The sequence below is a fragment of the Panthera leo genome, chromosome C1, assembly GCF_018350215.1.
Source record: "Panthera leo isolate Ple1 chromosome C1, P.leo_Ple1_pat1.1, whole genome shotgun sequence".
Taxonomy (NCBI): Eukaryota; Metazoa; Chordata; class Mammalia; order Carnivora; family Felidae; genus Panthera; species Panthera leo.
In genome coordinates this window covers 161,428,105-161,453,677 of record NC_056686.1, presented here as the reverse complement: position 1 = coordinate 161,453,677, position 25,573 = coordinate 161,428,105, and the positions used below count along the sequence as shown (strand labels likewise).

The 25,573-nt window shown below is 43.6% G+C and overlaps 1 long non-coding RNA gene across 1 annotated transcript in view; it reads left to right on the top strand.

Moving 5' to 3' along the window:
- LOC122226258 overlaps positions 1–25,573 on the top strand; it is a 35,010-nt gene that overhangs the window by 7,251 nt on the left and 2,186 nt on the right. The window contains exons 3-4 of the long non-coding RNA XR_006205534.1: positions 7,661–7,762; positions 10,237–10,377. This is a non-coding gene — a long non-coding RNA (uncharacterized LOC122226258). The remainder of the gene's footprint in view (positions 1–7,660; positions 7,763–10,236; positions 10,378–25,573) is intronic.

The following is a 25,573-nucleotide window of genomic DNA, read 5'->3' as shown; positions in this document are numbered from 1 at the left end:
TTTGAGCCCCACAATTGGTGTAGGGATTACTTAAAAAAAAAAAAAAAAAAAAAAAGGAAGATGCCGTATCGCAGTATTGAACACCTTTATCTTTTCTCTTAATATATCTTAGAAATCACCACATATTAATTCATAGAAATATTCCTCAACCCTTTTTTGGCTTTATATTACTCCATTGTGTGAAGTCCTCAGTTTATTCAATTAGTATCCTGATGGGTCAGCATTTATGTTGTTTCTAATATTTTGTTATTATAAATAATGTCTCACAGTGAAGAACCTTATAAAAATACTGTTTTATGTTTGTGGCACTGCACTTTCAGGGTGAATCCCTGGAATTAGAATTGCTGGATCAAAGGGTAAATGCATAGGTAGTCTTGCTAGGCCTTCCAAATTCTCTCCCTAGAGGTTGTACCGTTCTGCTCTCCCACCAATGATTATGAGGATCCCCCTACTTTTAAGTAGGCTCCATGCCTGATGCAGGGCTTGAACTCACAAGAGATCAAGAGTCACATGCCCTACTGCCTGAGTCAGCCAGGCACGCTGAGAATGCCCTTTTCCTTACAGCCTTGCCAACAGAGTATATTACCAAACTTCTGAATTTTTGATAATTTGATAAACACTAATATGTCAATGTAGTTCTAATATGCTTTATATCATTATGAGTGAAGCTGAATATCTTTTTTTAATGTTTATTTATTTACTTTTGAGAGAGAGAGTGAGAGAGGGGCAGAGAGAGAAGGATACAGAACATGCAAAGCAGGCTCTGTCAGCACAGAGCCCAACGTAGGGCTCGAACTCACAAACCATGAGATCATGATTTGAGCTGAAGTTGGACGTTTAACTAACTGAGCTACTCAGGTGCCCCAGAAGCTGAATATATTTTCATATTTTTATTAATTTTTTTTAAGTATACATCTTTTTTTTTTAATTTTTTTATTTTTTAAGTCATCTTTACACCAAATGTGGAGCTCAAACTCATGACCCCAAGATCAAGAGTCACATGCTCACTGGGCTGATGGCTCAGAGCCTGGAGCCTGCTTCCGATTCTGTGTCTCCCTCTCTCTGCCCCTCCCCTGTTCATGCTCTGTCTCTCTCTGTCTCAAAAATAAATAAACGTTAAAAAAAAAAAAAAAGGAGTCACATGCTCTTCTGACTGAGCCAGTCAGGTGCCTCCCAACTTTTCATATTTTTAAGACTCATCTACATCCTCCCCATCTTCCCTCTAGTAACCATCAGTTCGTTCTCTATAGTTATGAGTCTGTTTTTTGGTTTGTCTCTTTTTTTCTTTGTTTCTTAGGTTCCACAGATAAGTGAAATCATGTGGTATTTGTCTTTCTCTGACTTATTTCACTTAGAATTATGCCCTCTAGATCCATCCATGTTGTTGCAAATGGCAAGATTTCATCCTTTTTTTATGGCTGACTAATATTCCATTGTGAATATATGTACCACATTTTCTTCATTCATCTATTGATGGACACTGGGCTGCTTTCGTAATTTGACTATTGCAAATAATGCTGTAATAGTAACAATGTAAACATAGGGCTGCATGTATCCCTTCAAATTAGTGTTTTTTTTAATATTCTTTGTTTAAATACCTAGAATTAGTGGATCATATGGTAATTCTATTTTTAATTTATTGAGAAACCTCCATACTGTTTTCCTTAGAAACTGCACCTGTTTGCATTCCCACCAACAGTGGTTCCTTTTTCTCCACATCCTTACCAAGACTTGCTGTTTCTTGTGTGTGTGTGTGTTTTAAATTTTTTTAAGTTTATTCATTTTTCAGAGACAGTGAGACAAAGCGTGAGTGGAGGGAGAGGGAGACACAGAATCCGAGACAGGCTTCAGGCTCCGAGCTGTCAGCACAGAGCCCGACGCGGGGCTTGAACTCAAAACCGTGAGATCACGACCTGAGCCGAAGTCGGCCGCTCAACCGACTGAGCCACCCAGGTGCCCCTGTTTCTTGTGTTTTTGATGTTAGCCATTCTGACAGGTATGAGGTGGCATCTCATGGTGGTTTTGATTTTCATTTCCCTGATGAAGAGTGATGTTGAGCACCTTTTCCTGTGTCTGTTGGCTATTTCTCTTTGGAGAAATGTCTGTTCATGTCTTCTATTTTTTTATTGGATTATTTGTTTTCTTGGTGTTGAGTTGTGTAAGTTCTTTACATATTTTTGATATAACTCTTTTTCAGATATGTCATTTGGAAATATCTTCTTCCATTCAGCAGGTTCTTTTTTTTTTTTAAGAGAGATTTTATTTCTAAGTAATCTCTATACCCAATGGGACAGGGTGGCTCAAACCTACAACCCCCAAATCAAGAGTTGTATGCTCCACTAACTGAGCCAGCTAGGTATTGTCCCTGTCTTTTTGTTTTCTTGATTGTTTTCTTTGCTGTGCAGAAGCTTTTTATTTTGATGTAGTCCCAATAGTTTATTTTTGCTTTTGTTTCCCTTACCTCAGGAGACATATCTAGAAAAATATTGCTATGGCTGATGTCAGAGAAGTTCTTCTGCTCCCGAGGATTTTTATGGTTTCATGTTTCATATTTCATATTTAACTCCATAATCCATTTTGAGGTTTTGTGTGTGTGTGTGTGTGTGTGTCTGTGTGTGTGTGTGTGTGTGTAGGGTGTGAGAAAATGGTTAGTTTCATTCTTTTGCATGTGGCTGTCCAGTTGTCCCAGAACCATTTGTTTAAGAGACTGTCTTTTTCCCATTGCATATTTTTGCCTCCTTTGTCGAAGACTAATTGACCATATAATTGTGGGTTTATTTCTGGGCTCTCTGCTCTGTTCCATTGATCTATGTGTCTATTTTTTTAAGTTTATTTGAGAGAGAGAAAGAGAGAGCACATGCGCATGGGGGACGGATTGGAAGACAGGGTGAGAGAGGATCCCAAGCAGGCACTGTGCTATCAGTGTGGAGCCCGATGCGGGGCTCAATCCCACTAATTGTGAGATCATGACCTGAGCTGAAACCAAGAGCCGGACACTTAACTGAACCATCCAGGTGCCTCTATGTGTCTATTTTTGTACCAGTACCATACTGTTTTGATTACTACAGCTTTGTAGTATATCTTGATATCTGGGCTTGATTCTTCAAGATTGCTTTGTCTATTCAATGGTCTTTTGTGGTGCCATACAAATTTTAGGATTATTTGTTCTAGTTCTGTGAAAAATTAGTATTAGGTCGGGATTGAATTAAGTCTGTAAATTGCTTTGGGTAGTATGGACATTTTAACAATATTTGTTCTTCCAATCCATGAGTGTGGAATATCTTTCCATTTGTTTGTGTCCTCTTCAGTTTCTTTCATCAGTGTTTTATAGTTTTCAGAATATAGGCCTTTTACCTCCTTGGTTAAGTTAATTCCTAAGTGTTTTATTGTTTTTGGTGCAATTATAAATGGGATTGTTTTCTGAATTCCTCTTTCTGCAATTTCACTGTAAGTGTACGGAAATGCAACAGATTTCTGTATATTGATTTTGTATCTTGCAACATTACTGAATTTATTTATCAGTTCTTGTAGTCTTTTGGTGGAGTCTATAGGGTTGTCTATATACAGTATCATGTCATCTGCAAATAGTGAAAGTTTTACTTCTTCCGTAACCATTTTGGGTGCATTTTATTTCTTTTTCTTATCTGATTGCTGTGGCTAGGACTTCTAGTACTATGTTGAATAAAAGTGGTAAGAGTGGATATCCTTGTCTTGTTCTTGATCTTAGGGGAAAAGCTCTATTTTTTAGCATTGAGTATGATGTTAGCTGCAGGTTTTTCATATATGGCCTTTATTTTGGCCTCTTTTTCTTAATATTTTAATGCTCCTTATATTCCTAATATTACGGATTAGCCTGTATCTGTGATAAATGTGGCAAAGTTTTTCTTTCACCATGCTATTTTTTTTTTTTTTTTTTTTTTTTTTTTTTTTTGCCATAGAGCAGGAGTTTGTTTCTTTGGTTTTTTTTTTTTTTCCCAAATTTTAGTTTAAATTCTAGTTAGTTAACATATAGTGTAATATTGGTTTCAGGAGTAGAATTTGGTGATTCATCACTTACATATAATACCCAGTGCTCATCATAACAAGTGCCCTCCTTAATACCCATCACCCATTTAGCCCATCCCCCACCGACCTCCCTGCATCAACCCTCAGCTTGTTCTCTATTGTTAAGAGCCTCTTATGGTTTGCTTCCCTTTCTCTTTTTTCCCCTTCCTCTATGTTCATCTACTTCGTTTCCTAAATTCCACTTAGGAGTGAAATCATATGGTATTTGTTTTACTCTGACTTATTTCACTTAGCATAATACACTCTATCTCCATCCGTGTCATTGCAATGGCAAGATTTCATTCTTTCTGATGGCTGAGTAATATTCCATTGTATATATACACCATATCTTCTTTATCCATTCATAAGTCAATGGACACTTGGGCTCTTACCATAGTTTGGCTATTGTCGATAATACTGCTATAAACATCAGGGTGCATGTACCCCTTCAAATTTGTATTTTTGTATCCTTTGACTAAATAAATACTAGTGCAATTGCTGGATCCTAGGGTAGTTCTATTTTTAACTTTTTGAGGATCCTCCATACTGTTTTCCATGGTGGCTGTACCGGTTTGCATTCCCACCAACAGTGTAAGAGGATTCCCCTTTCTCTGCATCCTCGCTAACATCTGTTATTGCCTGAGTTGTTAATTTTAGCCATTCTGACAAGTGTGAGGTGGTATCTCATTGTGGTTTTGACTTGTAGGGTTTGGGGTTCTTTTTATTAAAATAATTTTTTTAAAGATTGATTTTCAAGTAATCACACCCAACATGAGGCTCATCTCACAACCCCAAGATCAAGAGTCACACACCCTACCAACTGAGCCAGCCAGGTGCCCCAAGCAGGGTTTTAAAAACTGCTGCTGAATTTACTAATATTTTCTTTTACTGCATCTGGATATTTTATTTTTCATTAGAAAGCATTATTTGGGAGGTGGGCTGCGTTTGGACTGGGTTTCCATTTATCCTGATATCCTAATTCTCTCTGTTCTGTGAGGCACAGTAGTGAGACTTCTTTTCCCTTCTGCCAAGGAGGTGATGAAGGCCGGAGCTGAACCAGTCTGATGGGTTTTCACCTGTTTCTCTTTCAGGAGGTCCACATTGCCTCCTTTTGACCTAAGGAATCCTGGTTGGAGAGAGTTACAGACACTTAGACACTGTTCTAAACACCAGGTGTTTAACCTGGTGGATAGTAAGAGGCATGGGTCCAATTTTCTGATCAGCAAGGTGGCCCCATGGAGTGGGGGTGGGATGGTGAGGGGAAAATAATCGGTGATCCTTATAGTCCGGGCCACTAGGTGGCACTCCTTGAGATTCATTTCTGTGGGACTGTAGGAGGAAATGCTGTAAGTCTTCAGAAGAAAAAGGAAATGACTCGCTAAGTTTAACTGGCCAAAAGGAAGCCCCAGCGGGAAGTTCCCCTCCATCCACACAATTTTGACTTCTATAATCAGACTCGGTGCCTCTTTGCCTGTGTTAGAAAATATCACTTCTTTCATATCACTATGGAAGAATCATATCCATATGATTCCTCACCAGGAGGGCAATGTGGGCCGAGTTGTATGTGTAAAGATTGTCTTTGCTGTGAGTGTCTCCAGGCCCTGGGGTAAGGGCATGGGGAAAGAAGTCAAAGAGAAGTCAAGAAGGTCACTGCATGACCTGTTCTTGGAGAGCCTGGACCTTGGAGTGACAAGACCTTGGTTCTTGTCCCAAAGCTACAGCCAACTGGCCCTATTATTGCACACATGCTGCTTAGCCTTCTATCACTGTGTCCTCATCTGCAAAATGGGACAACAAATGCCTTTCCTACCTATGTGTCAAGGATGTCAATGGGGCAAAAGGATATTAAGTGGAAATGTGTGGGGAAAGTAAAAAACACTGTGCAAATGTATTTTTATTATCATTATGGTTACATTTTGTCATATATGGATATATCTCTATGGAAGATACAATGGTCATAAGACTTGTATTCGTAGGCTAATCTGCTGTTTATAAGGTAATTTTTTCACATACTTGTATTTTTTCACAGCTTGTATCAGGTGACTAAAGGGGTTCATAGTTCAAAAGTGGTTAAGAATTATGGACCTGAAAAAAGGAGCCAGGCTGGCCCCAGGACTTCCTCCCCATTTGGTTTCTACAAAGACTGAACTGGTTTTAGTGCCTCCACAACTCCCAGATGGGATTGATAGCTACTGGTCTCACTTCTTACTGCAGCTCGTCTGGAGGGAGACAGAAAAGAGATGAGAGAAGGGTCTAGAAGGGGTGTGGAGTGTCTAGAAACCAAAGATGAAACTCTAAGGCAGTGGCCTTGCAGCAAATAGAAAACAAGTTTGTGTTGTAAAACTCTTCGTCATGCCACAGTGGTCTTCTTTCTGTTCCTCAAATGTGCCATGTGTTTCTACTTAGGGCCTTTTGCAGAGGCAATTTTGATTATCTAGAATGTTCTTGACCTGGCTCTTCTCCCTGACTGGCTCCTTCATATCAACTCCAATGACACTTCCTCAGAAAAGTCCTCTCTGATCACACAACCCCCCCCCCCCTCCAAGCACAAATTATCTTTCAAGACCACTTATCACCGCAGGAAATCATCCTTTTTTTCCCCCTGCTTATTTGTTTGTTGTCTACACAGCCCACCCACCATCTGGCAGAGTGAAAGCACCTTTGGGGCAGGAATTCCATGTCATTCCCAGAGTCTACAACTATCTGACACAAGGCAAGAGCTCAACATGTGCTCATTGGGTGGATGCGTGTCTTCAAAAAGGAACTGTGTTCTTGTTAGAAAATGCTGCATCTGCATCTGGGACTTTTCTTTTTCCCTTGGTGCCAATGTCAAAGTCCTCAGGTCCTGCCCGTGTGTTCTACTTCTGAGAAATGTCTCACACCCCTGTCCCCTCCTGCTCGCCACCACCCACCCCTCACAGCTGCTGCTCCCTTGCCTGGGCACTATCAGCCCTGTCCCTCCCCCCCACTGCCAAGACTTTCCTGAAACACAGGTGTCTGTCCCCTCATCCCTTGCTCTCATTCACCCCCACTCGTGGGACAACCAACCCCCTTCTGTGTCTTCCTTGCCTTCCTTGCCTTCCTTGGGGCTGAATCAAAGTGTGCTCCCTGTAGTAACCCCAAGCTTTGCTTTTCCGGCCAACATCTTGCCTGTCTCATTAGTGGAGCCCAAGCATGGCACTGTCAGCAGCTCCTCGGGAATCCCTGGAGAAGACAGAAGTGTCTGTCCCCTAAGTGCATGGAGCTTCTGAACCCGGCAGGTTGGGTGTGCCAGAGAGAGCTTACTGAGGATGTCTCAGGAGAGGGCCAAAAAGGGCCCCCCAAGGGCAGACCTGGGCCCTTACACGGCTCTTGGGGAGCCTGTGGGCAAAGATGTGGGGCTGGCCTGCCACAAATTGGTTAAGCCATTGGAAGGGCTGGAATGGAGCTACACTCAGGCAGCTGTCGCTGTCCCCGCTTGTTTTGTAGCACAGATAGTGGTACACGGGTAGCAGGGGGTTGTCTCATAACTTAAGCGGAGAGAATGCAAACCCACTGAGACAGGACGTCTTGGCTTTGGTGGGGGAACAAATGCTGACTGCAGTTGACGGTGTGGCCCTTCTCTTTCCATCAACAGCTGTTGCCAGGTGGGGCCGGCCGGGGGCCAGCAAGCTGCTGCTTGCACCTCAGAAGATCCCACGTTAGAACCGAAGGGGAAACCTTTCCGTAGGCTGTGCAGGTAATGATGTTTATTGACCTTTCTTACGAAAGACATTATATATCTTGTGAGTTATTACCATTAAAGATATTTATTTTTTATACCAAATGTCTAAATTCATCTACTCTGTAGAGATCATTTCATCTCCTACTGTATGCTACCTCAGCAGAAACAATGCTTTCCCCAAATGTGTCAGTTCTATTTTTAAAAAGGTCCAGTGACCTATTTCTGTAACTCCCACACACACTGAAAGAACAGCGGAGTCTATTTAGGCTCAGCTCTGTCACTGAAAAGTTACCCCTGCCAGGTGTTCCCTACAGAGGTGCCACCTTGCCTCGCAGGAAAGAAGCATGATGAAGTAAGAGTATGGTCAGAGTGAGCTCCTGGGAGCATAAACACACACACACACACACACACACACACACGCACACGCACACTTCCTCAGTTTTGAACAGCGTCCAGATGACTACAGTCCAACTTTAGCCAAACTTGACATTAGGAGATTGCTTAATAATCAACTATTTCCTGGACAAAGAATTTGAAAAGATAATTTACAAAAGAGGAACTCAATTCATCAACTAATACGTGGAAAAAGGGTTAGCTCCTCTAGTAACCACAAAAATGAAAATTGTTAACAGTGCCACTGTCCAAAACTAACCTAGGGTATGAGAAGTCAGGGTAGTGATTACCCTCGCGTGGGGGACGAGGGGTCAAAGGGGGCATGACAGGTGCTTCTGGGGTTCTGGTAACGTTTAGTTTCTTGATCTGGGTGCTGGTTACTTAGAAGTCTTCACTTTGTAAAAATTCACTTATGATTTGTGTACTTCTCTGAACGTATGATAAGCCTCACCAAAAATTTTACATAAGAAGACAAGTTCACTTTCTACCTCTTAGGTTATATTATAATAATATATTATATTATATTTTACTTTACATATTATATATACATATATTAGTGATAATAGCCAGTGCAGTGGAAAGCCATCTCAAAGCTGGAATTTTCACATATTGCTAGTGACAGTGCACATTAATACAGCCCTCTTTGGGGAGCGATCTGGCAATATGAATTTAAAAATCTTAGAAGCATTTGTATTTGCTAGCTGCATAATTCCACTTCTGAGACTCTATCTTTAGAAATAATCCTAAATGTCAAAAAAGAGTTATGTGGGTGTGCCTGGGTGGCTCAATAGGTTAAGCGACCAACTCTTGGTTTCGGCTCAGGTCATGATCTCAGGGTTCGTGAGATCAAGCCCCGCGTTGGGCTCTGTGCTGACAGCATAGAGCCTGCTTGGGATTCTCTCTTTCTCTCTCCTTCTCTCTCTGCCCTTCCCCTGCTTGTGTGTGCATGCACTCCCTCTCTCTCGAAATAAATAAATAAACATTAAACAAAGGGTTACGTGCACACATGCATTGCAATGTCATTTATAATAACAAAAAATTTATAAGAGTAAGATGTTGAAAGCAATATAAATGTTCAACTATAGGGCGATAGGTCAGTAAACGCTGATAAATCCATGTGATGACATTTTATGCACTTATTATATAGCACACTAAAGTGAGCAATGACACAAGGAAACACAATGTAGTAAGAAAAGCAGGATGTGAAATTATAGGCACAACTATAACTATGTTTAAAAAAAAAAGAACGCCCCTATGCAGAAAAAATCACGAGAAGATAAAAAAGTGGTCAGTGTTCATGTCTGGGTAACAGGACTATGGGCAGTATATTTACTTTCCTGTGTTTTCCAAATTTTATTCAATGAGTCTGTATTACTTTGGTCAAGGAAGTCATGTTTGAAGAGTAAGCCATGTGCCTTTCACTCAGTCTCAGGGGGTGCTGCCCTTTGCTTCTCCCAAATCCCCTACACTCCTGCCAGTCTGGGTTTTGGTGCCTAATGTCACCATTGCAGGCTGTGGGGGGATGGAAGCATTGAAAACGGTCACCTCTGTGCAGGGAGCATATTGAAGCCCACTACACTCTCCGTTCTGGCTGATGTAGGTTTGGTTCTGATGACCCAGGAAGAACCCCTAAGCTTATCACTAGGGCTACAAGTGTGCCAAGGTCCTACCAAAACACTTGAAATCTGAGGGTGTTGGGCGGGGGGGGACTGTTGGTTCAAAAATACGGGAAGTGCAAAATTAAAATTTACAATTTTTTATTGCAATGGCTACAAAATGTAAATTAGATCCTTTAATTGTTAACATTTGATTTCATAAAAATTTCATTAAATTGGAGAGCAATTTATAGGTTTAATTTTTATTATATTCAAGATTTTCTGACTCTTTATGGCCTTTGAGAGAAATAATGGTTGATATATATTAAATTCTTTTCTGGTAGCCATATAATTAAAAAAAAAACCTACAAAATTATGAGAGATCTCTCAAAAAGGGCAATATAATTGTGCCTCCTGTGGTATTATGCCTGACTCCAAGTAAGGTGGGGTCTTCACAAGTGAGAGTCCCCTGGGCCAAGCAATCTTTATTTCTCCCCTCAGGTAATAGCGACTCTTAAGAGGCCTCCCATCCCACCTTTGCCCTGCTCCAAAATGAAAATGTATTTAGGTCTGTTCCTGGGAAACATCTTACACTGGCTCCCCAAGCTCTCCTAAGGAAGTCGGAGCTGACCCCCAGGCCAGGTAGGCTTCTCTCCTGCCCTCTTACCTAAGTACTGTGCTTCCTGTAGTCAAACCACTTTCCTCTTGAGATTGTCCTTATCTGCCGCCGTTTATTGCCCTGAGAGTTCTCCGAAAGCAGGGGCCACTTTGTAAAGAACTTTCTTAACAGCGGGAATACTCCTGGAGGTGAGGAGGCAAAGCAGGAAGGGGGAGGGGTGGGAAGACAGACCCAGCTCTGGAGATGGAGGGATGGGGGTAGAGCCTAGGGCTGGTGGGGCAGATTTGAACCTCTGGGTAGGCAGAGGCACCCAGTACGAGGATACACCAGTCTGGAGTGCAGGAGAGGAGCTGGGATAGAGAAATCGAGTGGTGGCCACCAATATAAATGGGGTGGGGTGGGGTGGGGTAGAAGTCAGTGCTGTGGCTGTGGCTGTGCCTGTGGCTGTGGCTGTGAGGAGCCCGCTTCGGAAGTATGGGCAGAGAGAGAGCGCTGTGAGAAACCTTACCACTTGTGGGCTGGGCAGAAGACAGCGTGGATGAGAGACAGACAGCAGGGGCTATGAAGTTCTCGGGGTTCCTGCAGAAAGAGGAAGAAAGCTCTAACAGGAGACAGGAGGCAGGAGGCACAACCACCCCTCCCTCACCCCCAGCTCCCCGAGGCCAGAGGTGCAAAGGTGAGCAGTCATCTGCGGGTCAGCTCTAGGCCAGGCCCTATACCCAATGCTTTGCAAGAATTATCTCAAGTGAGCTGTAGAACCCTGTTAAGATAGACCCCATTTTACAGACGAACACAGGTTGGTTGAGGAACTCGCGCAAAGACTCATGGGAAGGAAGTGCAAGCGTGTAGACCCGGCTCCAGATTCCATCCCAGAGCTAGGTTGTCTCCAAGTATGACTGCAGCTGGAAGAGCGTCCCCCAGGGGCTGGTTATTAGAAAGCCTCCAGGGAAGTGTCTGTGATGAGGGTCAAAGCCAAGCAGCAGGAGAATCGCTGAGTCAGGGAAAGGGGAAGAAAGACAGGGAGGGACTTTTTCATGAAGCAAAGGGGTATCTGCAATTTCTGAAGTGTATTTATTATTTTTTCCATATCAAGAAGCAATCGCCAGTTAATGCTTTTGTAATTTTAATGTCTAAAAAATTACCTTAGCTGCTTCCAGGTGGCATGTGGGCCTGAGGCTGAGAGCTGCCCCTGCCACCACCAACATGGACACTTTGAACTTGTAAGTCTTGTTCTTGTGCTGGATGGTCCCAATCTGAAGCTGAAGAGGTCGCCCTGGGTGCAGGACCACGATGGTGTAAGCCCTGCGGGTGGCCTCTGACATCCTCGTCGTGGGAGGAACAATTGATGGTGTTGTTGCAGAACCTCCTAGCGTTGGCTCTGTCTCTGATGAACATGGGTGTCAGAGGCCAGCAGCTTTCTTGGCTTACGGAGTAAATGGCCAATATAGTGTGGAAGGATTTGCATCCAGCTTCCTGTTTACAATGGAGAGTGGGGAAGTTTCTGTTTCATAATGCTGGACCAATCCAATGCACCCAACATCCCACAACTCAGGAGATTTCTTCTACTCATTGGGCTCTTCTGTGTCCTGTTGGTTTGTTTGGTGGCTGGAACAGTCACGGGTTGGAAAGCCTTTTGGGAAGAAATCAGAGGCTATGGATTTGCTCTTGTTCAGGAAGTTTTAAAGGTTGTACTGATCCTCTAATATGAAACGTGGAAAAGGATGGAGAGCACCAGAAAAAGAAGCATCTCTGAAAAGGAAGAAAGCATACCATCGCTTGGACTAGATGTCTTGATATTGAAGAGCCAGGCTTGTTAATGTTTCTTCCTGCTGACCTATACTGACAAACCAATAACAGTTGAGAAAAAAGTTTCTCGTTCCTTAAAGAAAATATATTCCATTTCTAAAACTATAATACTGAATAAAGTGGTTTTTCTTTTACAATGCCCTGTTTTCTCCTTTTTGGAGAAAACACTTCTAAGTTTCAGGATTTCATGTAAAATCAGGAAGCAAGATCCCATAAGCTGAGAAGTCTGGACCGCTGATGGTGTTTCCCTATGCTGCTTTGCCTTTAAACAGACTGGGAACAGTACATTATTGCAGATATGTCTGTAAGATGGTTTCCTGAACAGTAAGATGTAGGGAAGGAGTAAAAGTAAATAATTTTTCTAATTAAAAAAAATTACTTTTGAACATAGCAATAAAAACCTAAGCATTTCTCCATTCCTTGCCTAACTTCTTCCTTAATGTCACCTGAACTGGTTGTACCAAACATTGGAGGCCTTTCTTTCTTTTTTAAAAAACGTTTATTTATCTTTGAGAGAGAGAGCCGAGCTCAGGAGCACAAGCGGGGGAGGGGAGGAGAGAGAGGGGGACAGAGGATCCAATGCAGGCTCTGTGCTGACAGCAGAAAGCCCCATGCAGGGCTTGAACTCACAGGAGATCATGACCTGAGCCGAAGTCAGTCACTCAACCAGCTGAGCCACCCAGGTGCCCCTGGAGGCCTTTCCATTTGTTATTCGACATTATGGATTTTCCTCTAGTTTCTTGGTCCACACATCCCTCTATGAGACCCACCCTGGTCATCCTGTAATACTGTAGCCAGCCCCTGGCCTCAAACAGTGGGAGCTCCTGATCTCCTTTACCCTGCTCTGTTTTCTTCTTCTTCTTCTTCTCTCCATAGTAACTGTTACCATTAAGTAATATTTTTGAGTTGTCTTTTAAGTTTACCGCACGATCCTCCTGATGACTACGGCGCATGCTCCTTGAAGGCAGGTGTCTTCGTCTTGTTCTGTGACCTAATCCAGGTGTCTAGAGCAGTTCTGGGCACTTAGTAGAAGCTCCATTCAGATTTTTGGAATAAAAAGAGGCATTGTCTCAAGTGGGCTGTGACTCCCTCATAAAAAGGAAAGGGCCGTAGCCAATGTTTGGAAGATGGGCGCCATCTTGCCATAGGTGAGAGAAACAGAAAAGGCATTCCACACAGGGGAGTGACAAGCAAATGCTGCCAGATAAAAGCTAAGTCATTTGAGAGGCAGTAAGTAGGCCAATTTGGCAGTGCCAGGATGTGTGGCATTGAATGCTGGAACAAAGGGTATGGATTTCCTTTATTCTTGTGGCATAAAGGCAATGGGAGGGAAGGGAAGGGTATTTATGGAAGGGTTCTGACTTGATGAGAGTCTTTTTTTTTCTAAGTTTATTTGTTTAAATAGTATTTATACCCAATGTGTGGCTTGAACTCACAGCTGCAAGATCGAGAGTTGCATGCTCCCCTGAGCCAGCCAGGAGCTCCACAAGTGATATTTTAGAAAACTTGATCTGGAGGTGGGGTGGGGTGCCTTTTGGATGGGAATGGTTCCTTCTGGGATGTCTCCCTCAATCCCACCCCCTGCCTTCATGAGCACTCTGGGGATTTACTGTACCCCCGTTTTCACTGTGCTCTCACTACTCCAGTTTAAGCCAGAATCTGAGTCTTAAGGTGTGGAGCACATCTTCGATTTGAAGGGAGGAGGATTTGGCTCTGACTGCTCTCCTTTCTCTAGGTGAAGTCAGAGGACGCAATGGCCATGGCCTCTGGCTAGAAATGGCATGTGGCACTTGGAATGCTTCCTCCCGCTTCTCCCTCCTCAAATTTGTGTCACTGCCCCCCAAAGGGATGAATGAATGCTTGAGATTTCCCTAAGCAACAGTGAAATTCCAAAGAAGTAAAAGGCAGGGAGAACTTTGCCCCATATCAAGAACATGGACAAATTTAGAGCTGGAGGCTTATGTTACAATTGCAAGTCAAACTCCAAGTGGGGTAACCAGCCCATTAGCGCAGGCACGTGAAAACTGACTTTTCTGCCATCCCTACACACACGCGCGCGCACACACACACACACACACACACATGTGTGCACACTCTCACATACACACATTCATTGGGCCCTGGAAAGATCAAGGCCAACTGCAAAGTACCTATTCCCCAAGACTCCTAATTTATATTGGGAACTAGCTATAAAGCTCCCCCTGGTCCCCCAATCTTCCCTTGCAATGATAAAGAGCATGTCACATCACACTAAATGTGACACTTAATCAAAACCCATCTTCTTTAACAAACCCTTAACCTCCAGCACATGAGAGTCACCAAGGCCAAGGGACGAGACAGGGAGCCGACTCAGGTGGCACATGCTTTGATTAAGATGATACAGATTTCCTTTTATTTCACTTTCATCAGAGTTGTAAAATTCGAATCTATCCCCTTTTTGATTTGACAACAGCACATTTCAGTAGAGGTTGACACCAAAAAAAGATCAGGACTTGTTCTCTCTTCAACCGGGAGTAGACGATAATTTCTCTGAATCCTCTTCAGTAATGATCGTCAGAGCTTCTGATCTTCCCATAAGCAAGTTTTGCAGAGAACATGGTTAAACCGAAGCACAAACCTGGCTGGCATCTGGTTCCTTTCTTAAGTGGTATCTAAATAGCCTTAATCTCTAGGCCCTGGAAAAGACCTCCCCTTCTCTGCCTCCTTTCTTGGGTCTTTTTTTTCTCAGACTTAAATCCTCAAGTGAATTCTTTTGCCAGATTTCTGGGGCAGGAAATCTACTTCCCTGCCACACAGTACTTGAGAAACTTCTGGGGGCTTCAGCAATTGTCCATTTCTGTAGCATGAGCTATGGTTTTTCTCATGACCAGTGAGGGATTTTGTTTTTAAACTGTTTAATCACTAGCTAGCTCCCAACAATACAAAGGTACTTCTACCTGGTCAATATGCATTTATTGAATCTCAGTTATGGATGATGTAGATGTTGCAAGAGAAAAAAGGCTTCCTTCTGCTTCCAAGATACTGTCAATCTTGAAGTTAAATGTGATACTGGTATATACAGTACAATGTGACAAGTGGCTGCAAGAATTCCAAAGCACGGGCAGTTCATGAATCCAGAAAGCATGAAGCATCTACCGTGTGCAGGACGGTACTGGGATAGCACTAGGCACTGGGATACCACTGTGTACAAAATGGACAACATTCCTGTCTGCAAGACACTTACGTTCTAGTTGGAGCTGGGCAACATTTTCAACTTTTGTACATTCGGCTTTTGAACCACCCACACTTTCGAACTGTATACACTGACCTTCTCCATTCGCCCTTTGCAGACAGAGTTTGGACTTCCACGGACCCGCTGACGAGTGAAATGTCATAGCTACCACCTGACGCCACAACCATTGGGGCTCCAGTTCAGTCTGTGCAGTGTCAGTGCCCTTATTAGTCACTAAAAATGAAGAGACATTTAAAAAATGAAAGCGTATGTTATTGGTAAGACTTGTAATTCTCATTAACTTATGATTGAGACAAAGATGGAAACCATTAGGAAGGAAAAAAGCAAAATTAGAGAACCTATTTAAAATGTAGAAATATCAAATATTGAGTATAACAAAGTATAAATAGGATTTTTAAAATTTATTTTGTGTTTCTGTGAGAGCAGTCTTACTTATGAAATATGTTGGCAATAACTTGGGCAGGTCTTTAGCAAGAGCACTTGCTCTATATGTGAGACCTTTCTTTCCACTCCAAAGGACTGGGTGCTCTGGTCAGTACTAAGAAAGGACAAGTATGACCACCAACAAAAACTAAAAGACAACCTCCTGAATGGGGGAAGATATTTGCAAATGACATATCCGATAAAAGGTTAGTATCCAAAATATATAAAGAACTTACACAACTCAACGCCCCAAAGAAACCAAATAACCCAGTTAAAAATGGGCAGAGGACATGAACAGACATTTCCCCAAAGACATACAGATGGCCAACAGACACATGAAAAGATGCTCAACATCACCCGTCGTCAGGGAAATGCAAATCAAAACCACAATGAGATATCACTTCACACCTGTCAGGATGGCTAAAATCAACACCACAAGGAACAACAGGTGTTGGTGAGGATACGGAGTAAAAGGAACCTTTGTGCACTGTTGAGAATGCAAACTGGTGCAGCCATTCTGGAAGACAGTATGGAGGTTCCTCAACAAATTAAAAATAGAATTACCATGTGATTCAGTAATCAAACTATTGTATTTACTCCCCACCCCATATAAAAACACTAATTTGAAGGGATACATGCACCTGATGTTTATTGCATCATTATTTGCAATAGCCAAATTATGGAAGCATCCCAAGTGTCCATCGACAGATAAACGGATAAAAAAGATGCAGTATATATATATATATATATATATATATATATATATATATATATATATACACACATACATTGGAACACTATTCAGCCACAAAAAAATGAAATCTTGCCATTTGCAATAACATGGATGGATCTAGAGACCAAATGAAGCTAGTTAGAGAAAGACAAATACCAGATGATTTTACTCATATGTGGAATTAAAGAAAGAAAACACATGAACAAATTAACAAAGAGGGGAAAAAAGAGACAAACCAAAAAACAGACTGTCAACTCTGGAGAACAAATTGATGGTTACCAGAATGAAATAGGTGATGGGGATTAAGAGCACACTTATTGAGCACTAATATAGGGAATCACTGAATCACTCTATTATACTCCTGAAACAAATAAACACTGTATATTAACTATGCTGGAATAAAAATGAAAAGAAAAGAAAAGAAAAGAAAAAAAAGGAATGAAAGAACAGGCATGGCCCAGCACCAGTAAAGGGCACTTACTTTTTACTCAAGGACATAAGGAAAAACAGAATGCCCAGCATATTTCAAAGCAGAAGGGGGAAAATTGGTTTTCTTGTTTTTCCAGAAAGAGGAGATAAGTAATATGGCAAAGAATCTTCTCCTTCCCAAGACCAGGTTAAGGCTAAAGAGTATGGACTAACCTAGAATGAGAACACAGAAGTTGATGCCTAGGGCCAGAGCAGGGAAAGAGTAAGTGTCAGGCCCGCATTGACTTTTCTAACTGGAGGCCTTTTCCATTGCCCTTCAAAGACCGTCATTATCCCGCCCATGCCCCGCAAGGGGACTGGCATAGGATTACCCTGATGCATGTCTGTGAATGAGTCAGTACAGGATGGGACAGTGTAGAATGCGGGGGGTAGTGGGGGTGAAGGCAGCAGGAATGATCTCGAGCTGTAATAGCAAGAACTTTACCTAGTACTTAGTGGCCTGTGTCCTACTCCACCACCCACACACAGGCCCCTGAACTGCTCATGAAGCAATGCAGCACACACAGGAGGAAACCACAGCCCCCAAAGCCAGTGACAGCAGGAGCAAAGAAGGCTGCATTTGCTCTGGGAGAGGAGCTCCTTCCCGCTTCTTGCCAGGCGGAGGGGCTGAGGGTGTTGCTGCACCCCCAAAGCTCCTACGGATCATCTTGGACTGGGCCCTGTCACTTCCCTATTGTATGCAAGAGCTAACCCCTCCTGACCATGAGGAGGATGAAGAACCTCATTACAGGATTCAGTCACCACTGAGTGGGTAAACATGTGTGTTTGTTGTCCTCTGTGAGCTTTTGTGATAAAATAGTCTATACTTAAAAATTTTTATTATAATTGTTTTTCAACATATATAGAAGTAGAGAGGGTAGTATATAGAATCCCATACACCCATCACCTAGATCTAACCATTAACATCTTACCATATCCTATAGTCTGAATGTTAATGTCCCCATGAAAATTTGTATGTTGAAACCTAACCCTGAATGTGATATTGGGAGGTGGGGCCTTTGGGAGGTGATTAAACCGCGAGGGTGGGGCCCTCATAAATGAATTAGTGCCCTTATGAAAGAGACCCTAGAGAGCTCACTCACCCCTTCCGCCACGTTAGGTTACAATGAGAAGGCACCATCTATGGACCAGGACGTGGGCTCTCATTAGACAGAATTTGCTGGCACCTCCATCTTGGATTTCCAGCCTCCAGAACTGTGAAAAATAATTTTTGTTGTTTATACCCAGTTTATAGAATTCTGTTACAGGAGCCCAAATGGACTAAGACGCCATCTTTGTTTCATCATGTTTTTTTCTGTTCAGCAGGCTCCATGCCCAACCTGGGGCTTGAAATCACAAACCTGAGCTCAAGACCTGAGATTAAGAGTCAGACACTCAACCAACTGAGCCACCTAGCTGTACCCATCATGATATTTTTTTCTTAAGTATTTTCAGATAAATCCCAGATGTCATATTTCACTTCCAAATACTTAGGGGTATACTTTTTAAAAGATGAGGGCATTGTCTTATATAACCACAACACCATTATCACACATATAAAAATTTGTTTACATATTTATTTTTTATGTTTTTTTCCACACTTACTTATCAAAATTAACAATAAGTTCTTAAATGTTTTCTGATACCCAGTCCAAATTCAAATTTTCTTGAAATATCCCAAGATGTCTCCTTACGGTTGGTACATTTGAATCAGGATCCAAACAAGGTGCACGCATTGCATATGGTTGTTAGAGCTCTAGTTGCTTTAATCTAGAGTCTCACTTTGAAGTATTAACCAGGGGGTTGCTCTCACCCACCCACCCCCCTGGGCTTCAGTGAATCTCGCCGAGTGGACTCCGAGGGCCCTCCCAGCAGTGCAGGCGATCAGACCAGAGTGACCAGGGTCTGGAGGAAGCAGCCTTGGCCTGCAACTAGAAACACGGAGTTTCGACATTTCAGATATGAGGCATGAGATTTGGAAAACTGTACAATGAAGTTTCTGTTCCTTGACTCCAGACAAGATACAGCCTCTTCCTGGAGGACAGAGAGAGAAGATGGACCCCAGGAAAGAAGCAGACCCAAGAAAGAGTGCACTCCACCCACCATGGGCCTAGGCAAAGGGGCTCCGATTGCAGCTTGTGCTGAGGAGCTGGGCAGTCAGCCTCCTCAGGGTCCTCTGGTGAGCCCTGCTCCTGATCGGCTCCTTTTGTTTGTTCAGTGGGCGGGGTGCTCATCTCTTCCAGGAGGACTTTGCAGCCAAGGGTCCACAGCACAGGGAAGCTCCCTCACAGGAAGTGGGGGGGGGGGGCCCTGGCTACCCAGAGGGTTGGTGGTGCTTGGAAGGAAGCCCCTCCTACCCCCCACTCTCTCCCCATCTGGCCGGCACCGTGTTGAGGTCATCCCCGCCGCCGGGCCGGGTGACACATACCCTCTTCTGCATCTCTGTAGGGCTGCCTGGTCAACAGCATACTCTCGTGCTCCCTCTGAGAGTTGAGCCATATGCTAGGTTGATTTCTTCCAAATTTGAAACTTTGATCAAAGAATAGCGTTTCTTATACGGGAGGAGAGTGCCTGAAGCCTCAGCTTTGCCCCCCGGCACTGTATTCCAGATTAAACTGTGCCCTGAACCTCCTGGACCAGAACTAACCATGTTGGTGAACCCCTAGAGAAGCGGCCCCCGAGACCCTGGAGACAGAGTGGAGAGGGTGTGAGCCAACACCCAGATGACAGCTGTGCTCTTGGCCTTCCGGAGTATTGGCTGCCTTCTGTTTGTGCCTGCGTGAAAACTTGTTCCTCGGGAGCATATGGGGGGGTGGGGTGGGGGGTCTTTCATTTTCTCTGATGACCTAGTCGGTGCTCTTTGGGCTCTCATCCTGTATTGGCTTTGGTGGCAGTGGCTCTGGGAAGGCTGTGCCCTGCGGGAGGCTTCCTGCAGGACCCCAGAGGTCCTGACTGTACCAGGATGGTGAGGTCTTGGAGAAGGTGCTGCTTTGCTGGCCTCCACGTGTAGCTCTGAGATCTTGGCAGCTGGCAATCTGGTCTGCATCTGATCGGTTTTATCTGCAAACTATTCAGAAAATTTCTCCCCCAAAGAACATGCTGACCCCCTGAAGGAGGGAATGCAGTGTGGGTCGCTTGTTTGAAGACGTTCTCAGTTTTGATGAGGCTTGTGCAGAGACCCAAGATAAGCCTCAGAACACGAGCCAAGCGGGTGGGGGAAAGGCTCCTCTGGTGACACTCCACATCTTCCCCTGCCTTCCATTTTACGTGTTTACCAATTGTGAAAGCAAATCCAGCTGTTGGGAGGAATTGCTTCCAGATGACATTATGGGAAAGGAAAACACACTTTATAAAAAAGCTGCAGAATAAAAAGCAGAACATGTATGCTTTGTGGGCCAGGATTTCATATGGACTATTTCCTGATATTGTGCAATAAGCCAGCTCCTAGGGTAATAATAAGAACAGTGCAAATGTTCCCTGCACCCGAGTCAGGAGACCAGAGCTGGGACTGGACTTGGCAGAACTTGGGGAAAATCACTTGACCTCCCTAGGCCACCATATTTTTCTCCCTCGCAGGAACCGCTCCCCACCTCACTGGAGATCCCTGTGAAAGCCTCAGAAAACATCTTCTGCATGTCGAGTGATGTGCGAGAACCAGAAGAAAGCAAGGACATTTTGCTTTTGGAAATGGGATGCGTTTCTCAGCCCCCCAGCACAGAAATTTGCTGTGTTGGCTTTCTCAAAGATTTTAGAAGCTCTCTAATGAGCTGGAATTAAAGTGTCCCTTTACTAATTTGGTCTTACAGGTCACTGGATAAAACCTACTTAGAGTGGTTTGGAAGAGGATTAGGACATTTGCGTCTCTTCCAAGTTGACTTTCCAGGCAGGGTCAGTCAGCAGCTGGAGACTCCCTTGGCTAGGGGCCAGAGCTCTTTTGTAAGCTGCAAGTTTGTAAGGGCCTGGTGAGCACACTGTAACTCTATTATCCAAGAAATGGACAGTTTGCAGGGAAATGAAAATGTAAATGTATAAAAACAAGGCACACATTCCTGAGTCGGGCTGCCTACAAGAAGGCCAGCACTGCAGTTCGCCAGGGCGAAGCAAACATTTGAGACCACGGAGCCACCCTCCAGACTCCTCCTGGGGCAGTGCGGACATCAGTAGCTCCAGAATTGCCTTATGCTCGGGAAATTTCCATAGACTAGGACTGTGGCTATGGAAATTAAAATTAAATACGATTTAAAATGGTTTCTCAGTCCTACCAGCCACATTTCGAGTGCTCAATAGCTACATGCGATGAGTGATTACCGTGTGAGACAGTACGGATAAAATGAACATCCACTCATTTATCCAACAGATATTTATTTACAGAGTGTCATGGCAGCGAAGGGAGTACTTAACATTTCTGCCCTCATAGAGTTTATGTTCTAAAGGGGAAGATAAACAATGGACAATAAATATAGTAACTTTTTCCATCAGTTGTGATCCCAGCAGGAAACAGATGACTTAGTCAATTGAGTAATCGAGACAAGTTTCATGAGAGGATTTACCAAGATGTGGGCGGACTTCAGGGTTTGAGACTTTGAGAGTTTCTCTTTGAGAAAGAGAAAACGGAGTTGCACCCGAGAACTACCCACTGTGGGGGAATCAGTGCCCACGTGTGAGCCTAACAGGGCAAGAGAAGGGGCAGTCACCAGAACCCAGTGAGAACTCTGGGTGGGGGCTGTGGCCTCTGCTAGAGGGACCTGGCCAGGCCAGGCCAGGCACCCCAGGTGGGGTGGGAGCCTCAGGACTGGACCCCATTCTCCTTTATTCTCAGAGCTCCTGCCTGTGCCCCCCACTGGCTGGCCCCCAGGTGAGCCGCAGGCAGGGAGTCCCCTGGGGCACAGAGCAGAGTGGAAAAGAGTGGAGAGGAATCTGGACAGACAAACAGCATTAGCACAATCATGCAGTATATTAAAAGGCAATAGGCACAGGAGGAAGAGAGGCAGCTAAGAGGCACCGGAACTGATGGGGCAGGGTAGCCAAGTAAAACAAACGGCCTGAAGTGCAGACTCCCCTTCCTTTGCTCTCCCACCACCCCTCTCTTTCCTGTCACAGCTAATCATGTCCCCTCCTCGGAGTCCTGCTATCATCTCTGTGCTGCTTCCCTGCCACTTGTCACATCCCTTCCCTCTGGGCACCCTCACAAGTTTCCTGGAGCCAAAGCAGGGCAGCTCTGGCTAACTTTCAGTGAGTCTCTGTGCTCTGTTTACTTCGAAAGCACAGGTGGGGCAACTTTTTAATTTTTATTTTTTCCTCACTCATATCTTTTTTCTGTTCTTGGAATTCAGTCCAGAATATCACGTTGTATTTACTTGTCATGTCTCCTTAGTGTTCTCCAGTCTGTGACAGTTTCTCAGGCTTCCCTTGTCTTTCATGACCTTGACACTTTTGAAGAGCATTGGTCAGGTACTTTGTAAAATGTGCCTCAATTTGGGTTTGTCTGCTGCTTTCTCATGACTGGACTGGGGTGTGAATTGTTGGGAAGAAGACCACACAGGGGAAGTGCCTTTCTCAAGACATTGAATCGGGGTTCGTGATATGAGTACAATGCTACAGCTGATGTTAACCTTGACCACTTGGTTAAGGTGGTACCTGTCAGGTTTTGCAACAGTAAGGTTACTACTTTTCTTAAAGATTTTTTTTAATGTTTATTTTTGAGAAAGAGAGAGACAGAGCGTGCAGCATGTGCAGGGGAAGGGCAGAGAGAGAGGGAGACAGAGGATCCTAAGCGGGCTCTGCACTGATAGCACAGAGACCGATGCAGGACTTGAACCCATGAACCGTGAGATCATGCCCTGAGCTGGAGCTGGACGCTTAACTGACTGAGCCACCAGGTGCTCCAACTTACTAACTTTCTTTGTTACCAGTAAGTCACTAAATCCAGCCCACACTCCAGGGAAAAGGAATGAAACTCCTATTCTAGAGGAAGGAGTATCAACGAATTTGTGGATATATGTGAAAAACACCACAGTAATTATTATTTTTGGGTAGCTAATCTGGGGCGATACAAAGATCGCGTTTCTCCTTAAAGCCTCACCCACCAACTTTCACATTCCTCAGAGGATCTTGCCTGCCACCATTATTACCACAGGGCTCTAAGGCGATTTTGTACTTTCCTCATTCCTTCTACATTTACAATTTGGAATCCTTCTTTAAGGACAGTTTTTCTCTTCTACTCATTTATTTATTCGGTCATTTATTTTTTATCAGTATGGACTCATGGGTGTTTGTTTTTTCTTTGACTTATAATCTAATACTATTGGTATGTATTCAGTGCTCAAAATGTTCCAGGTTTGGTCACTGGGAACTTCTTCTGGTTTGCCCCTGTGTCCTCCTGACACGCCTTCATCCTTTTTGTGTTTTGCTTTGTTGTGAGCACGACTTTACTTTCTGTCAGTGTAAAATGCCCCAAGCTCACCCCGTGTTTTCAGCCCCAGCCGTAGAATCTGCCATTTCTCCAGAGGGCCTCCCAGGGCATTTTTAATTTCTTTGCTGATACGCTGATGACTTTATTAAGGGCATAATGTGCTGCCAGATTCAGAATCCTATCCTTACAGGCAACTGTCACAGTGGGAAAGAATCTGACAGATCCATTGTTCCTGACCTGGCACCTAATAGTTATGTGACCTTGGGCACATAACTATGTAAGCCTCGGTATTCTCTTCTGTAAAATGGGGAATAATAATTGTACTTCCTTATGGGGTGAGAGCATTAAATGTGAGAATGCACGTGAGACAGTTCACATGCCTGTCCTAACTATCCAATAAATGTTTTTTGGTGATAATGAAGATGCTGCTATTCCCGATACAGGTGACTGGTTTTAAGGGAAGACTGCCTGGCTTTGTAACTCTAATAAAACTCTCTGCCTCAGTTTCTCATCAGTAAAATGGGGATAATAACAATAGCGATCTCATAGAGCTTTTGTTGGATTAAATGAGTCCCAACACACAAAGTCAATACACACTCAGAACAGAGCCTAGTAAGCCCGTGTTAACTATTAGCTGTTGTTTTTTTTTCAAATTTTTTAAATGTTTATTTACTTTTGAGAGAGACAGAGCATGAGGGGGGGAGGGGCAGAGAGAGAGGGAGACACAGAATCCGAAGCAGGCTCCAGGCTCCTGGCTTGTCAGCACAGAGCCTGACGTGGGGCTCAAACCCACAAACTGTGAGATCATGACCTGAGCCGAAGTTGGACGCTTAACTGTCTGAGCCACCCAGGCGCCCCCTGTTTTTTTAATTATTACTATTGTAGACTAAATGTCTAGTTCCTTTGGTGTTATCCTCCCGATGGTTGGTAGGTAAGCCAAGAATTAGGGCATAAAAATTAAACGATATAGTTAAAAAAAATAAAAACCCAACTATGAAATGTAAAGATAAAAGATGGTTAACATCATGTGGTTATCATCCTTAAAAGGAGAACAGCCAAATTCAAATTCATAACTAGTTTGATCACCGTCATGTGCTGCTGACATTTCCTCCTCTGAGGTGTTGACAAATGGCTGAGAAAGAATTACTCAATTCACATTTGCCTCACACTGATGCATGAGGCCCAAATGGCCCACGGCTTTGGGGAAACTCTTTGTAAATCCATCAAATTTGGCCATTAAAAAATGATAACTATGATCAGCCGATGCTGAGGGACCCATTTTGTGGAAAAAAGAAATGAAACCAACACAGTTAGTGACACAATAATTAGGACGCAGGGGAGACTGCTGACAATTTGGAGATGTTTTCTTGGAGAAAATATCAAATGACTTTCAGTTTGCAGGACATTAATAGATAATTAAATTGACAATTTATTGTCGCAGAGTGACAGTTGTTCCCTTCTCCTCTGTGCACATGAGTCAAGCATCTAAAGGCAATTCTTGCCCTATCTTAATTGCGGGATAGAGTGCCATGAAAAGTCCTTCCCTCCTGCTGAAAACCCCAATACATTTCCTTGTTAAGAACGTTAGGATTTTCTCACTATTGGCCTCAAAGTGTGGCCAAAACTACACCAGGATGGGTTATTATTAATTCAATTTTTTTTTTGTTTTAATAAACTTATGTTTGAAAACCATGAGTGCCCAAGTTAGCCTCATCCTCACCAACGGTAACATGGGGCCGTGGACTCTGATGATGATGAGAAATGTCAGTTGACCTCAGCCAACAGCTAGGTGGGGTCTCTCCTCCCTACAAAAAAAAACCCACTTGTGACCTGGCTGGGAACAGAAGCGGAATGGACAAGGGCCTGTAGGAGAAAACCAGGCTCTCCTCGTTGAGGCCATTTTCTCCAAAATAAGACAATGACACTGGCAGCAACCTTAAGGGATACACGTGTGTTCATTGTTGACAGACATTAGCATTCCTGAGGTCCAAGGATGAGAGACAAGGTGGCTTAGAGAAGTGACGGTGAAGATGTTCAGTGGGTCCACAAGGTAGAGGCAGGCAGTGGGACCTGTAAAGCCATCTCAAGCACACTGTGGTGGGGGCTCACTGGATCAGGAGGGGTCCTCTAGAGCCTGTTCTGGTG